Source organism: Syngnathus acus, chromosome 19 (assembly GCF_901709675.1).
Source record: "Syngnathus acus chromosome 19, fSynAcu1.2, whole genome shotgun sequence".
NCBI classification, from domain to species: domain Eukaryota; kingdom Metazoa; phylum Chordata; class Actinopteri; order Syngnathiformes; family Syngnathidae; genus Syngnathus; species Syngnathus acus.
The window spans coordinates 1,534,803-1,552,789 of NC_051103.1; the positions used below are offsets into that span (position 1 = coordinate 1,534,803).

General features: G+C 46.1%; 1 long non-coding RNA gene across 1 annotated transcript; it reads right to left on the reverse strand.

Annotated features, from left to right (window-relative positions):
* Positions 1-12,280: 12,280 nt before the first annotated feature.
* Positions 12,281-13,404, reverse strand: LOC119137930. The gene is made up of 2 exons (XR_005101037.1): positions 13,143-13,404; positions 12,281-12,535 (listed from the first exon to the last, which is right to left on the reverse strand). It is a non-coding gene; the product is annotated as an uncharacterized LOC119137930 (long non-coding RNA).
* Positions 13,405-17,987: the final 4,583 nt, after the last annotated feature.

Genomic DNA, 17,987 nt, shown 5'->3' on the forward strand with positions numbered 1-17,987 from the left:
ACAAGATATAATCAAGTACTGAACGGTCAAGACGACTCTGGCCGTGTCCATGATTTAGAGAAAAAACATCAGGCATGCATTACACAGTTCTTGAAGGGTCATTAAGCTATTCAGGCAATATATCAAAAAACATTTGTTATTTCAAAGTGCTCAAAAAATATATCAGATCATAAAGTTATAAAAACCTTTGTCATTACCACCTATCAAAAATGTCTAGTTATGTCTTCTTTATTGATTTGGTGTGTAAGTATAATTATATGCTTAAAATGTTTCTTTTATTGATTTAATATGTGAATATACTTTTCTGTTTATGTACTTTATTCAATGAGGTTTGAGCATATCTGTTTTTGTAGCTAGGCAGGACTTTTTGTATTTCGACCCCATTCCTTCAATACGCATTTAGGTAGAGAACTGAACTCTCGCTCTTTATATAGCTGACGTGTCTTGCGCATCCGTTCTGCGCATCTGTAATCAAAGTCAAAGTCAGCTTTATTGTCAATCCCTTCATATGTCAAGACACACAAAGAAACCGAAATTCCGTTTCCTCTATCCCACGGTGACGAGACATACAAGTAGACGACACAAAATAAAAACAAGAAGGCACAAACAATAAATAATAAATAAATAAAATGAGCGATGAATAAATAATAAACCAATAACCCAATAAATAAGAGGAGCAAAACTGAGCCAGTGTGCACACAGCAGACAGTAAGCATAGCGCAAAGAACAGGACGCTACGCAGAAAGGGGGAGCGAGTTCAGGATCCTAACAGCCTGGAGTACGAAGCTGTTGGAGAGTCTGGTGGTGCGGGAGCGCAGGCTCCTGTACCGCCTCCCAGAGGGCAGAAGATCGAACAAAGAGTGAGCGGGGTGACTCACATCACTCACAATCGTGGTCGCCTTGCGGGTGAGATGGGAGGTGTAAATGTCCTTCAAGGAGGGGAGTGAAGCACCAAAAATCTTACCAGCCGTGTTCACTATGCGCTGGAGGGCCTTCATGTTGTAGTCAGTGCAGCTACCACCCCAAACAGCAATACAACTGGAGAGGACGCTCTCAATGGTGCCACGGTAAAATGTAGTCATGACGGCCGGAGGAGCACACGCTCGCCTGAGTTTCCGCAGGAAGTACAGGCGGCGCTGGGCCTTCTTCGCCAGTGATGCGGTGTTGGTGGACCAGGAGAGATCCTCACTGATGTGCACCCCCAGGAACCTGGTGCTGCTCACTCTCTCCACCACAGCACCGTCGATGGTCAGCGGCAGGTGTCGGGTGTGACCCTTCCGGAAGTCAACAACAATCTCCTTGGTCTTGTTGACGTTCAGCAGGAGGTTGTTGTCCTTGCACCACGTGGTCAGAAGGTCAACCTCTAACCTGTATTGAGTCTCGTCGCCCTTGGTGATGAGACCCACCAGAGTCATGTCGTCAGCAAATTTCACCATGCGGTTGGCGCTGTAGGTTGCAGTGCAGTCATGCGTCAGCAGGGTGAAGAGCAGCGGACTGAGCACGCAGCCTTGGGGGGCCCCCGTGCTCAGCGTGATGCTGGCGGAGATCTTGTCGCCAACACGTACCACCTGAGGTCTCTGACTGAGGAAGTCTAGTAGCCAGTTGCAGAGGTAGGTACTGAGGCCCAGCTTGGCGAGTTTGCAGATGAGTCGTTGTGGCACAATGGTGTTGAAGGCAGAACTGAAGTCCACAAACAGCAGTCTCACATACGAGTCCCTACTCTCCAGGTGGGTGAGGGCCGAGCAGATGGCATCCTCAGAGGACCGTTTGGCTCGGTACGCAAACTGGAAGGGGTCTATGGTGGGGGGTAGAATGGATCTGATGTGCTCCATGACAAGCCGCTCAAAGCACTTCATGATGATGGGCGTCAGTGCCACGGGGCGGTAGTCATTGAAGCAGGACGGGGCAGGTTTCTTCGGCACAGATACGATGGTGGCAGCCTTGAAACACGAAGGGACGACGGCTTGCTGCAGGGAAATGTTGAAGATGTCCGTGAAGACACCCGTCAGCTCCCCAGCGCAGTCCTTCAGCGCTCGACCCGGGATGTTGTCAGGGCCCGCCGCCTTACGAGTGTTGATAGCGGCAAGCGCCCTCCTCACGCTATCAGCAGAGAGGCACAGGGGCTGCTCTTGTGGAGGAGGAGGGGCCTTCAGCGGGCAAGTGCTGTTCTGAGCGTCGAAGCGAGCAAAGAAGCGATTGAGATCGTTGAGCAGACGGATGTCGCCCTCACAGCTCCGCGGCGCGGGCTTGTAGTCCGTGATGGTCTGAATGCCCTGCCAAAGGCTCCGTGCGTCCTTGCTGTCCTTGAAGTGGGCGGTAATCCTGCAAGAGAACGCCCTTTTCGCCTCCTTGATGCCCCGGGACAGGTCGGCCCTCGCTGTCCTCAAGCCAGCCTCATCCCCCGCTCTGAAGGCTTTGTCCCTGGCCCTCAGCAGCCTGAGGACAGGCCCAGTCAGCCACGGCTTCCAGTTAGCCCGAGTGATGATGTATTTCGAGTGGGTCACATCATCAATGCACTTCGCGACGTAAGAGGAAACAGAGTCAGTATACTCCTCTATATCCGTCCGATCATTGCAAGTGGCCGCCTGCTTAAACACAGTCAGTAGAGCCAAAGCAGTCTCGAAGCACATCAGAGGCACCCTCAGGCCACACTCTAACCCGCTTGCGAACCGGCCTGGATGCTTTCACCATTTGTCTGTATGCGGGCAAAAGCATAACAGTGATATGGTCAGAAAATCCAAGATGGGGGAGGGGGGCGGCTTTGAAAGCTCCTTTATGTGAAGAGTAGACCAGGTCCAGGAAGCTGTCACCACGTGTTGGAAAATCAACATGTTGGTGAAGCCTCGGAAAAACAGACTTCAGGTTAGCGTGATTAAAATCCCCAGCGAAGATGGTGAAACCGTCAGGGTGCGCCGTCTGTTGTTCACTGACAGACTGGTACAGTTCACTAAGAGCCGCGATCCTGTCGCCTTCGATGTTGGAAGGCGGGATGTATACCGCGACTAGCAGAATCGCAGTAAATTCCCTCGGCAGGTAAAAAGGACGGCACTTAATTCATCATAACAGTGTCGTATTTAATAAGAATCACTGATAGTAGTTTTTTGGTGAATTTTTTTTTTAATGCTGTTAATAAATGCATTTGTTTTCAAAAAGCCTTTTTTTAATATCCATGCTTTAGTATCTACTAAAAGTAAAAACCTTTTATGCAATGACCTTTACATGCCATTTATATTACTTCACACAAACACTACATCCATCTGCTCCTGGTTCGGCCCCCCGGTCAAAATGTAGAACCCAATTCGGCCCGCAAGTCAAAAAGTTTGCCCACCCCTGCGTTAGATACTCTATTGTTGTGACTGTTACTGGGAAAAAAAACGCATGACTCTGTAACTCTCTTTAACAATGTTTATTGAATCAAAGAGATTTTATAAAACAATATCACGGTTTCAGACAATGACATTTTTTAAATTTATGCAATGAACACGTTTGTCCGCCACCGGTATCTGGCCTCCGACATTTTTTGACAAACTCGCTAACCATTGCGTCGTTATTCAGAGGATCAAGAGTGTAATGAATCAACACTTCATGGTAAGTAAGACCCCATCCACGTTGGCACATTTAATTCATTCTAATGGCCGCAAACGGCCACATATACCAACAGTCGCTGCTTCGAATTATACAAAAGGTGCGTGTTCCAAATGGTCGATGGTTAGTTGAAGCTACAAAGTTGGCATTTTGACAACGCAACAATAAAAATAGATGTGCAAGATAGAAAACGCGGTTTTCTACATTGCACATCAACTTTCATATTCTTAAGCCAACATTTTCATTCTCCCCAAAAACAGTATTCCAACCTGCCCAATCCCGACGCGGCGATAGAAGTGGACCTCAATAACACCAGTACAGAAAGTAAGTCGTTGCTTGTTACTTATTTTGATCTCAACCTCTTGATTATTACAATGCAGGTGACGGAGATTACATAGATTGTGAGCACAGGAGGGGCGAGCACACAGACACGCGAACCGAAAGTATGACATTAAAACAAGGAAACAAACTGTGACAGATCTTGACAGTACCCCCCCCCCCCCTCAAGGGACGTCTCAAAAAGCAAAAATCCAAAACTGTCTAACAAGGGGCGGGAGGGAACGGGGAGGCCGCCGCACGTCACATGCCGCCAAAGGCCGACTGGGTGACGTCCGCTGGATCCGCGCCGCCGGAACTGGTGACGGCCGCAGCATCCGCGCCATCGGAACTGGGTCGGGTGGCGGCCGTGCGTCTTGCGCCGCTGAAAGCAGACTGGGGGACGGCCGCTGGGTCCGCGCGGCCGGAACTGGCGGCGGCCGCAGCATCCGCGCCATCGGACCTGGGTCAGGGCGGCGGTCGCACGTCACGCACCGCCGAAGGCCGACTGGGTGACGGCCGCTGCATCCACGCCGCCGGAACTGGTGGTGGCCGCAGCATCCGCGCCGTCGGGACTGGGTTGGGGGGCGGCCGTCTGTGGCTACCATGCAGCAGTTGCGGGAGCCGGCAACGGTTGGTCCAAGCGCTGGTCGCTGAATTGGTCGGATTGTTCTGTCATGAAGTGAATGGAGCTGGGTGACCAAATGCAGCTTGGACCAGGGTTTATTGAACCAACTCAAAAGACAAACCATAGATGCTCAACTAGGGACGTGAATAACTGAACACAAAGACAAAACAGGTCGAGAACAGACAGCAACTAGAAGAAACAAGAAGACACAATACGAGAACAATCCGACAGGGACTGACACGCAGACAGGACTTAAATACATGACAGGTAAAGAGAGGCAGGTGACGGCGATTACATACTATCTATAATTATAGGCCAGTTTCAAACTTCCCATTCATTGCAAAACTTCTTGAAAAAGTAGTAGCGCAGCAGCTTATTGATTACATGGTCGCCAATAATCGATATGACTCTTTTCAGTCTGGTTTTAGAGCTAATCATTCCACTGAGACAGCACTTGCTAAAGTGACTAACGATCTCCTCATAGCTATGGATTCAAACACTTCATCTGTACTGTTACTACTCGATCTTAGTGCTTCCTTCGACACTGTAGACTTCGATATTTTATTAGGGCTTCTTAAAAGTTGTGTTGGTATTTCAGGGTCAGCACTAGGCTGGTTCCATTCCTATCTATCAGACAGGACGCACCGAGTGGTCCATGGCAATACATCCTCGGAGCTCTATAATGTTACGTGTGGTGTCCCACAGGGATCGGTACTCGGACCAATTCTATTTAATATTTATATGATTCCGCTTGGGGACATAATACGTAAATATAATATTAGTTTTCAATGCTACGCGGATGACACCCAATTATATATGCCGTTATCAATGACAGATCCGCGGGATTGTTGTAATCTTGAGGCGTGCCTTGCGGAGATCAAGCAATGGATGTCTATCAACTTCCTTCGTCTTAACCCAGATAAAACTGAGATGTTGATAATTGGTCCAACTCGTTATCAACACTTGTTTAAGGAAACCACTATAACTATAGATAACCGTACTATCACTCAGAGCGATACTGTAACTAATCTCGGGGTAATATTTGACCAAACGCTCTCCTTTCAAAAGCACATTAAGAATATAACCAGAATTGCGTTTTTTCACCTTCGTAATATTGCAAAGATTCGTCCGATCCTCTCGACCGGTGATGCGGAAACTATATATTATACATGCGTTCGTCACGTCGCGCCTGTACTACTGTAATTTATTATTCTCTGGTCTTCCTAAGTCCCGCATCAAAAGTCTACAGTTAGTACAAAATGCTGCTGCAAGGCTGCTCTCACGGACAAGAAAATTTGATCACATTACCCCAATATTAGCCAACTTACACTGGCTCCCGGTCCATTTAAGATGTGACTTCAAGGTTCTTCTATTAACATATAAATCCCTGCATGGCTTAGCGCCTTCATATCTCGTCGACCTAGTTGTTCCTTATGTTCCGTCTCGTAACCTTCGTCCGCAAAACGCTACTCTTTTAGCGACACCGAGGGCCAAGAAAATGTCTGCAGGGTCTAGAGCATTTTCTATTCGGGCTCCAGAGCTTTGGAATGCCCTACCAATGGATATTAGAACTGCTACCTCAGTAGAAACATTTAAGACACGTTTAAAGACACATTTCTATGATATGGCCTTTAACTAACCTGTAGTGGCCGATTCGGCCGGAGTTTGTTTTCATCTTTGGGAACAACTGGATGTTATTCTGCCGGTCAGTATCACTGCGCATGCGCTAGCAAACTCGATAGCGGAGAAATGTTTCGGATTTGTGTAGGGTACATTATGACAGCAAACGAGCAGGTGATCGAGCAAGCGTCTGATACGAAAGCATTGTGTTCGTATGGAGCGTGTTTGAAGTGAACAGCAGAGAAGAAAGGAACAAGGCAAAGTGTTGTGAAATAAAATATTACCTGTAATACGCATTTAGGTAGAGAACTGAACTCTCGCTCTTTATATAGCTGACGTGTCTTGCGCATCCGTTCTGCGCATCTGTAATGGGGGTGCTAAGGGGACGTCAAACGCTGCGCGTTCGCTTCTCTTCCGGGGAGGGACTCCCAGACTTCCCTCTCCCCAACCACTTCATCCAGCTCAACCCGGGGGACCCCAAGGCGTTCCCAGGCCAGCCGAGACATAGTCTCCCCAGCACGTCCTGGGTCGGCCGCGAGGTCTCCTACGGGTGGGACATGCGCGGAACACTTCCCCAGGGAGGCGTCCAGGAGGCATCCTGATAAGATGCCCGAGCCACCTCATCTGGCTCCTCTCAACGTGGAGGAGCAGCGGCTCTACTCCGAGTACATCCTCCCGGATGACCGAGCTTCTCACCTTATCTCTAAGGGAGAGCCCGGACACCCTGCGGAGGAAACTCATTTCGGCGGCTTGTATCCGGGATCTCGTTCTATCGGTCACGACCAAAAGCTCGTGCCCATAGGTGAGGGTAGGAGCGTAGATCGACCGGTAAATTGAGAGCTTTGCCGTTTGGCTCAGCTCTCTCTTCACCACGACGGACCGGTACAGAGTCCGCATTACTGCCGACGCTGCACCGATCCGCCTGTCGATCTCGCGCTCCATCCTGCCTCACTTGTGAACAAGAGCCCAAAATACTTGAACTCCTCCACTTGGGGCAGGATCTCATCCCCGATCCGGAGAGGGCATCCCACCCTTTTCCGACCGAGGACCATGGCCCCGGATTTGGAGGTGCTGACACTCACCCCGACTGCTTCACACTCGGCTGCGAACCTCCCCAGTGAGAGCTGGAGATCACGGCTTGAAGAAGCCAACAGCACCACATCCTCTGCAAAAAGCAGAGACGCAATGCTGAGGTCCCCAAACCGGACACCCTCAACGCCTCGGCTGCGCCTAGAAATTCTGTCCATTAAAGTTATGAACAGAATCAGTGACAAAGGGCAGCCTTGGCGGAGTCCAACCCTCACTGGGAACGAATCCGACTTACTGCCGGAAATGCGGACCAAACTCTGGCATCGGTGATACAGGGACCAAACCGCCCTTATCAGTTGGCTCAGCACCCCGTACTCCCGAAGCACCCTCCACAGAACTTCCCGAGGGACACGGTCGAACACTTTCTCCAAGTCCACAAAACACATGTGGACTGGTTGGGCGAACTCCCATGCCCCCTCGAGGATCCTGCCGAGGGTTAGAGCTGGTCCACTGTTCCACGGCCAGGACGAAAGCCACACTGCTCCTCCTGAATCCGAGGTTCGACCTCCCGACGGACCATCCTCTCCAGCACCCCTGAATAGACCTTACCAGGGAGGCTGAGGAGTGTGATTCCCCTATAGTTGGAACACAACCTCCGGTCCCCCTTCTTAAAGAGGGGAACCACCACCCCAGTCTGCCAATCCAGAGGCACCGTCCCCGATGTCCATGCAATGCTGTAGAGGCGTGTTAGCCATGACAATCCCACAACATCCAGAGCCTTTAAAAACACACCTGCTCGACGCCTCTCACCGTGGGCAACTCCAGAGTGGAAGAGAGTCCAGCCCCTCTCGAGAGGGCTTGTACCGGAACCCAAACTGTGCGTGGAGGCAAGTCCGACTATGTCTAGTCAGAACTTTTCTGCCTCGCACACCAGCTCGGGCTCCTTTTCAGCCAGAGAGGTGACATTCCATGTCCCAAGAGCCAGCTTCTGCAGCCAGGGATCGGTTGGCCAAGGTCCCTGCCTTTGGCCGCCGCCCAGCTTACACTGCACCCGACCCCTTTGACCCCTCCCACAGATGGTGAGCCCATGGGAAAGGGGACCCATGTTTCCTTTTCGGGCTGTGCTCAGCCGGGACCCATGGGCAAAGGCCCGGCCACCAGACGCTCGCCTTCGAGCCCCACCTCCAGGCCTGGCTCCAGAGGGGGGCCCCGGTGACCCGCGTCCGGGCAAGGGAAAACGAAATCCATTTATGTTTTTCTTCATAAGGGGCTTGTGAGAGCCGTGCTTTGTATGGCCCCTCACCTAGGATCCGTTTGCCATGGGTGACCCTACCAGGGGCATGAAGCCCCAGACAACATGGCTCCTAGGATCATTGGGGCGCGCAAACCCCTCCACCACGGTAAGGTGACAACTAACGAAGGGGCCTCGTTTATCAATGCAGTTTAATTTCTGGTGGTACCCATTTGAATGGGCACATGTCAGTCTATTGTAATTTGGCAAAGAATATTGTTTTTGAATAAAAACCAATAACCAACCCTCTCAATTGCACAAGCACTCCTCTTTACTGTTTACAAGCACAATCACAAGTACAAGTCATCTTCATCCATAAGCACATCAGTCTTTCCTCGTTAAAACACAGCAGCCCGACAAAAAAAAAAAAGTGTTCCATCCAGGGCTATGGACTCGGACTCGGACTCGGTCGGACTTGGTCATTTTTGCCGGACTCGGTGCTGATTTTGACCGAGTCCGACAATAAAAAAAATACGTTAAATTTTATTTTCATCATGCTGCTGAGAATGCGCGTAGGAATACTGTCCACAGCCCTGCTTACGATCAAGTTTGAAAAAGAACTTGACAGCATTGAGCGCCGCCGGCGTTTGTCGGCCGCCACCTCGCCAACCGGTCAAACGCGCATGCGCGTGAGGGGAAATCCCGCAAAGGAGGAGGGACAAACAGAGCGATTGGTTTTGCTGGCTTTTTAATGAATGGCGACTGTGACTACGGGGGCCCATTAGGTCCAGAAAAGCTGACAAGACGCTTGCCAAAATGGCAAGGAAAAAATGCACAGCTAAACGAATATATGACGATGAACACAGGACGTTTTTAACAGAGTTAAAGTTGTTTTTTGTTGAACGCTATGGCAAGCCATTCTGCCTGATATGTCGGACGTCATTGGCGCATTTAAAAGCTTCAAATGGTCAGCGCCACTTCAGCTCACTTCATGCCAATATCGATAAGGACTTTGCAAAAGGGACTGAATTTCGCAAGCACAAGTTTGGAGACTTTGAAAAGTCAGGCAGAAAAATAGGTACAGTTTTTCAAAAAAATTACGAAGCACTCAGAGACTGTCACACTTGCATTGTTTCAACTGGCTTGGAACATTGCACGGGCTAAAAAGCCATACAATGAAGTGGAGTTCGTTAAAATATGCCTCAGTGACGTTATTGAATTTTATTTTCATCATGCTGCTGAGAATGCGCGTAGGAATACTGTCCACAGCCCTGCTTGCTTGTTATGAAGACAAATTTAGTTGTTGCGTGCGCGCCCGCGCCTGCCTGCCTGCCTGCGTGCGTGCACGTACAAGACCCATAATGCCCCGCGCGCAGCCAAGCTCAGTGGCCTAGTGGTAGAGTGTCCGCCCTGAGACTGGAAGGTTGTGGGTTCAAACCCCGGCCGGGTCATACCAAAGACAATAAAAATGGGACCCATTGCCTCCCTGCTTGGCACTCAGCATTAAGGGTTGGAATTGGGGGGTTAGATCACCAACTGATTCCCGAGCGCGGCACCGCTGCTGCTCACTGCTCCCCTCTCCCCCAGGGGATGGATTAAAATCACATGGGGATGGGTTAAATGCAGAGGACAAATTTCACCACACCCAGGTGTGTGTGTGACGATCATTGGGACTTTAATCTTTTAATCTTTTTTACAAATAGGTTAAAAAAAATTGGAAACTGCAGGTGAATATGTACATTTTAGAAAAAGCAGTAAGCAAGAAAACCAGTAAGCGAGTAAAAACAGTACATACGCAAGAAATATTAGTCAACAAGAAACAGTCAGCAAGATAACTAGTAAGAATCAAATCTGAATCTGTTCTTATTAGGCATAACAACATGTGCATGACAACATAACATCCACCAGGTGTCAGTGCTGAGCGACAGTTATTAGGCATAAGATGAACAGTTTAAAGTTGGAACATGTCGAAAAAGACATTCCTGTCCACAAAACACCAAAAATAAATCCTCTATCCACATTAAAAGTAAAATAACATAGTTTATTTAAAAGTTGACAGAATTACATTGCATGTCCAATGAAAAAATATGCACATCTCTTAAAAGTTGTTACAAATGTAAGGCTGTGTGTGCAATTGTTACAGACAGAAATGATGAAGACAGCTCATCCGCCGTGCAACATATTTATTTTCAGCGTCCTCTACTGGCAAAAATACATATTGCACTTGGGCGCATGGGTTTCTTCCTCTAAATAGAAAAAAACCTTCCTATAAACCAAAAGTTCTGGGAAGGCAAGTGCCACATATGTTCTTTGGACAGCGGGCCAAAGAACGCTACCGTAAATTGTACCATAAAGGGCATTTTAAACAAAGCTACCAGTGTAAAGCTACCAGTAAAGTTGTTACGCGTGACCTCCGGTTGAACATTTCAATCTAGAATGGGAATACATGCGACATCTGGGCAACATTTTCAAAATAAAGCATAGTATTCCAGAATAATAAAATAAAGACAGCAGAAGTTACAAATATCCTAAAATAAGACAAAGGTAAAATACCATATACTATAGATTAAAATCATATACTATACATTAATACCATTAACTACACATTAAAACAATATATTTGTGACTGTATTTGCTATAAACAAAATAATAAACTGGGTCACCTCAATTGGCGGATGACGTTGCTGGTAATGATTTTCAACATCCACGAGGTGTCAGTGCTGAGCGACACAATCAACAGATTGGGAATGTATTTGCAATACCGTATTTATTCTAATTATCGCCCATATTCTAATAATCGCCCAGTGTGTGTTAGCGATGACATAAATAAAAAACATTGATACCTCTAATTATCGCCCATGCTGCTAGCATGTCGACGTCATTGCGCAAGTTTAAATATGACTGATTTGACAGCACGTCGAATGTCCCTTTTAAATTGTTTTTCTCCATAAACTATGATACAATTACACTCGTCACTCCACTACAATATCTTCACACAATTACGTTATCGAGGTGTGCGCTCGACCAAGACGATCGCATTAATATGACGTAAGCAACACGTGATGTGCGACGGTAACCTGTCGCATCGATGTAGCGTCAATTGACGCACCCCGCTGTTAGAGGTAGATCAAAACAGCCGCTGTCCGAGTGTTAAGAACACCAGTGAGATACTACATAAGGAAAATATACATATTATCGCCCATTTCAGTGCCCCTTGGCGATCGGACAATAATGGGTGATAATTAGAATAAATACGGTAATTTAATAAAACGGGTGACCTAAATCCACGGAAGACTTTGCTGGTAATGATTTTATACAGCCACTAGGTGTCAGTGTCGAGCGACTGAATCAAGATAGGGATCGTATTTGCAATAGAAATATAATAAACTGGGTCACTTAAATACGCGGATGACTTTGCTGGTAATGATTTTCAACATCCACCAGGTGCTGAGCGACAGAATCAACAGATAGGGAATGTACTGCTTATCACCCAACATATTGCACATTTAGCAAAGTTTATTAAAGACCTACTTACTTATTTTCTGGTTTTGTTGTAGCTTATGTGGTTATCAAGCCAACCTATGAAAGGAAAACTAAATATGTCCAAATAAGTTGAATTTTGGTGTAGGAATTGGGAATTGTCAATAATAATTTATCATAATTTAAAAAAAAAAAACAGTTGGAAAAATATGGGAAGAAGAAAAATTAAAGTATCTATTGAATTGATACAACTAATACATTTAATATAATGATGCAATACACAATTTATACACGGACAACTAAATATAACTAAGTGGTGAAATATATTATCATAATTTAGATTAAATTAATTCAATTTAATAAAATAAATAAAATAAACAATGACTATTTTGTGCATTTAAATTTAAACTTTAATCATAGAACATTTTAAACAGAACAACAAACAAGTAACAAGAAATACAAACAATAGAACAAAATATAAAACAAAACTACCACAAAAACCCCTCTGGGGGAAAATTAGGGCCCTCGGGGAATCTTTGGTTCCACTCAACCAAAGGAACCGTTTTGGTGGCATTGTTGGCGTTGACAAGCTCCACGTGTTCACCTTTTATTTTAAAGGCCACAACGTGAAACGCTTCTTCCACTTCCTGCGCAAAGAAATGTTATGACAATTTATTATGTGTTTAAAACACCACGAGAAAACATGATGCATGGATGGATGGATGGATGGATGGATGGATGGGTGGGTGGTGTTGGTTCGGTTGGGTAGGTACGTAGGTAGGTAGGTTGGTTAGATAGATAGATAGATAGATAGATAGATAGATAGATAGATAGATAGATAGATAGATAGATAGATAGACAAGTAGGCAGGCAGGCAGGCAGGCAGGCAGGCAGGCAGGCAGGCAGGCAGGCAGGCAGGCAGGCAGGCAGGCAGGCAGGCAGGCAGACAGACAGATAAAAAACGTAAAACCTAAAACAATTTGATTAATTTCATGACCATAATCACAACCACAATGATTTTATACAGTCAGGGAAGCAAGTGAAATTGTATGTCTTCCTGATAGAGCTGTATCTGAGACAAAATCTTACAAAATTGGTGATCCAGATTTAGAGAAAACTCCTAAAGCATGATTCTGACTTCAGCCTCGATGATGATGAGCCACTGATAGCAGTTTTTCTCAAGTAAATAACAGTATTGTTTAGATTTAGAATACCTTTGTTTATACACGGGAAAAAACTGCTTGCTTTAGGTACCTTTATCACAGTATTTTCTGTGGAGTGGAGCTCCACGCCATCAGAACATGATGTCATCATGTGCGTCATGGATAGCCGCTGTCCAACTACGACTTGAAAAAAGTTGGTCTCTCGCCACCTGAGCACCTTTATTTCCCTTTGATCCTATAATGAAAATGTCAAATTAGTACTAGGTGTTGGAATGTAGATCTAGGCTACAATTACAAAGGCAACATGATGCCCTAAGGGACCTTACTCAGGTGAAATGAGTGTGATATATATCTATATTTAGACACACACACACACACATGCGCACGCACGCACACAGTGTGAGAGAGAGAGAACAATCAGTTTACTTGTTTTAAATAAAAGATGCCCAATGGGACCGGCATCCCGCGTGTCAGCACCATCCTGATGGGGCGGATCTAAAAAAGAAAGACAGATTAAACATCAATACTTCATGAAGGAGAGGGAGCAAAAAGAGAGAGCGTGATCTTACAGCAGAGACAATGCCGTCTGTCGTAAACAGGACACCCTGCTCATGGCTGATGTCCTTTAATGCTCTGCTAATACTTGAAGGGTACAGCAGAGCTGTCCCCTTCGCCTCCAAATCGGGCGTCACCTCCATCCCCCCAGCCACGTAAATGGTGGTGTTGTGCCGGGAGAGGAGGACCCCTTCTTCTCTTCCCCGGCCAAAATTAATAAACCGAAATGTACCTCCGACAGAGACGTCGGAGGCTAAATTTGCAAACAGCACAAATTTGCACACACGGTGGCCATCACAGAGGGCCGCCACTGTGTTAGAGTGGGAGGCCCCAGCTTCCACCGTGCCATCCGCTTTCAGGACCCATCGGGAATATTTTTCCCTGGTTCTTAAGGCCACCACTTTGGCCGTGAGTGCCGCTGGCAATTGATGGAGCGTCCATAGGTTTTCCATTCTGAAAAAAATAAATAAAAACAATAACTGATCAGCAGAGACATAATTACTACAGCACTTATATATGGTTTAATTAGTCTACGTGATGACAGAAACTGATTTCATAAAATAGCAGCCCTACCCCTTTGGAAGGATTATGGTGTGTATACCCTTCCCCAAATGGCTATTGTTGAATTGTTTTTTGTTGTTTTTATCTATCTATCTATCTATCTATCTATCTATCTATCTATCTATCTATCTATCTATCTATCTATCTATCTATCTATCTATCTATTTATTAAAAAATCCCAATGAACTACTTCCAAATTTGTGTATTTTGGAAATTGTTAAGCGTTGACTCCTTTGATCTACAATTTCATTCCCTACATAATTTTGGAAGCTCACATCATGTTGGCGCCTGTGCATTAGTTCCCACAGAAAACATTTTAGCACTCTAAAATGTGTGATTATACATTTATATGTGCACTCTAAAAAAAAAAACGCTTTTACGAAAAACAAATACAGCGGATTGTAAAACACATTACAGAACCTGTGAATCGTACAATTTAAAACTATAATTCCTTACAAAATAACATTTGCGTACAAAACAGATAAATCCAACATAAATTTTAATCCAATTTACCATGACTGCCTTCATTTTCTCACTTAAAATGTGCAAGGAGACATTGCTTATTTTACATCTGATCGCATTCAATTTCACTGGAAATCATCAGTACAATAGCATTAATAATCATCATTAAAAGCCTCATTTTAAGAAATTAATTAGACAGATTATTTTCTATTTGGGAAATGAACATCTGCATACTATTGCCAGAAACGGTGCTGAGAGTTGACTCTGATCTAGAGAGTTGACTCTGATCTAGCCGCGCAAGTCGCGTGATTGACAGCATCACGTTTTTTTTTTTCTGGCCGCGCACTAGTTCCCAGGCTTTTTTCCCCCATGCGGTACGGATCAAAAGAGGTGTCCAGCCTTGTTGAGGCGGCTTCACAATGTTACACAGATAAAACAATATTGCCCATTTATAATTGTACAAATACGTTTATACAATATGACTCGGATTATTTGCTCATTTCATTTTAGAGTACAACTGAATGATATTTAGTGAAGACACACAAAATGCACCAAGATTGTCTGTCTGTCTGTCTTAAAAACTAAACCATATGAAGAAACATATTGTTCGGGAGATGCTTACTAATACCCATGCATTTTTTAGGTCATAGGACTCGTATAATATACGATTTTAAGGTCATAGGCCTCATTTAATAGTTTTACACTTGCCGTCGTGCGCGAGGTTTATTTTCTCAATTTTTTCCATCGTGCTTGAATTCCAGCTCTTCTTCAACCAAATCGGTACAATTGTTATTAAACATTGTAAGAAACGGACCTGAAGACGTTTTACTCAAATTCGCGTGTACAGGCCTTTTAGGAAGATTTGAAAAGTCTGTACATGCGGAAAAGTGAGGATGTTACTTAATTTTCACCCAGTTTAAAGTAGTAAATACTAATTTACACAGTAACACAATGGTCTACAGTACAACAATAGACTACAAAGTGTTTATAAATGTTTTGGAAAAATCTAATTTCGGATATGGGTAAAAGAGCTTTTAAGCTGATTTACCTCTTTCGATGTCCTGGAAAGTCTGGTGGGAACTTGAGTGCGCCCCAAGATCTTTGCGGGTAGTGGGACATTTCATTTACAGTGCAGGGTAAACAGATATGCAACATTTTTATATGCAATCGATAAAAAGAGTGTCAGACACACATATCCCTGTAAATTCGTCTGAAATGTGACTAAACGATTGAGTGAACATGTTTCAGCATTTTAAGATGATGTTAATGATATACTACGATCACAGTCCTTGTGAATTCAGATTTCTATGAACGTAGCACAACCCCCAACTCCGCCCCCATGCAACATTAATATTAAAGATTAAGATTAAAGTCCCAATGATCGTCACACACACACCTGGGTGTGGTGAAATTTGTCCTCTGCATTTAACCCATCCCCGTGTGATTTTAATCCATCCCCTGGGGGAGAGGGGAGCAGTGAGCAGCAGCGGTGCCGCGCTCGGGAATCAGTTGGTGATCTAACCCCCCAATTCCAACCCTTAATGCTGAGTGCCAAGCAGGGAGGCAATGGGTCCCATTTTTATAGTCTTTGGTATGACCCGGCCGGGGTTTGAACCCACAACCTTCCAGTCTCAGGGCGGACACTCTACCACTAGGCCACTGAGCTGGTTCATATATATATATAATATATATATAATATGATATTAATTGCACACGGAAGAAAGAAAAATACTAACTGCTAAACACATCATGTGAAATGTGATTATACGATTGAGAGCTGTCAGTCATGGTCAAAACATATGTTCGAGCATACAATTCCGATCTCGGTTCTAGACGGCATTCTCTGCGGCCAGATGTCGTTCACCAAATATAAATTGGCAATTACTAAGTGGTGAAATACATGGGCATATGAACATAATGAATTAGTATTCTTAAACGAATAAATGTCTGATTTGTGTATTTTGTAAGGTGCTGAATTTTGACTCTTATCTAGCAGCGCAAATCTGCGTGTAGTCAAAGTCAAGTCAAAGTCAAAGTCAGCTTTATTGTCAATCCCTTCATATGTCAAGACACACAAAGAAACCGAAATTCCGTTTCCTCCATCCCACGGTGACGAGACATACAAGTAGGCGACACAAAACAAAAACAAGAAGGCACAAACCATAAATAATAAATAATAAATAAAAAAAATGAGCGATGAATAAAAACAGACCAATAACCCATTGAATATGAGGGGCAAAACCGAGCCAGTGAGCATACAGCAAGAACAGGACGCTACGCTGAAAGGGGGAGCGAGTTCAGGATCCTAACAGCCTGGAGTACGAAGCCGTTGGAAAGTCTGGTGGTGCGGGAGCGCAGGCTCCTGTACCGCCTCCCAGAGGGCAGAAGTTCAAACAAAGAGTGAGCGGGGTGACTCACATCACTCACAATCTTGGTCGCCTTGCGAGTGAGATGGGAGGTGTAAATGTCCTTCAAGGAGGGGAGAGAAGCACCAATAGTCTCACTAGCCGTTTTCACAATGCGCTGCAGGGCCTTCAAGTCTTGGTCAGTGCAGCTGCCACCCCAGACAGCAATACAGCTGGAGAGGACGCTCTCAATGGTGCCGCGGTAAAAAGTAGTCATGACGGCCGGAGGAGTCCCCGCTCGCCTGAGTTTCCGAAGGAAGTACAGGCGGCGCTGGGCCTTCTTCGCCAGCGACGCGGTGTTGGTGGACCAGGAGAGATCCTCACTGATGTGCACCCCCAGGAACCTGGCGCTGCTCACTCTCTCCACCACAGCACCGTCGATGGTCAGCGGCAGGTGTTGGGCGTGACCCTTCCGGAAGTCAACGACAATCTCCTTGGTCTTGTCGACGTTCAGCAGGAGGTTGTTGTCCCTGCACCACGCGGTCAGAAGGTCAACCTCCAGCCTGTATTGAGTCTCGTCTCCCTTGGTGATGAGACCCACCAGAGTCGTGTCGTCAGCAAACTTCACTATGCGGTTGCCGCTGCAGGTGGCAGCGCAGTCATGCGTCAGGAGGGTGAAGAGCAGCGGACTGAGCACGCAGCCTTGGGGGGCCCCTGTGCTCAGCGTGATGCTGGCGGAGATCTTGTCGCCAACACGTACCACCTGAGGCCTCTGACAGAGGAAGTCTAGTAGCCAGTTGCAGAGGTAGGTACTGAGGCCCAGCTTGGCGAGTTTGCTGATGAGACGTTGTGGCACAATGGTGTTGAAGGCAGAACTGAAGTCCACAAACAGCAACCTCACATACGAGTCCCTCCCCTCCAGGTGGGTGAGGGCCGAGTGGAGGGCAGAGCAGATGGCATCCTCAGAGGACCGTTTGGCTCGGTACGCAAACTGGAAGGGGTCAATGGTGGGG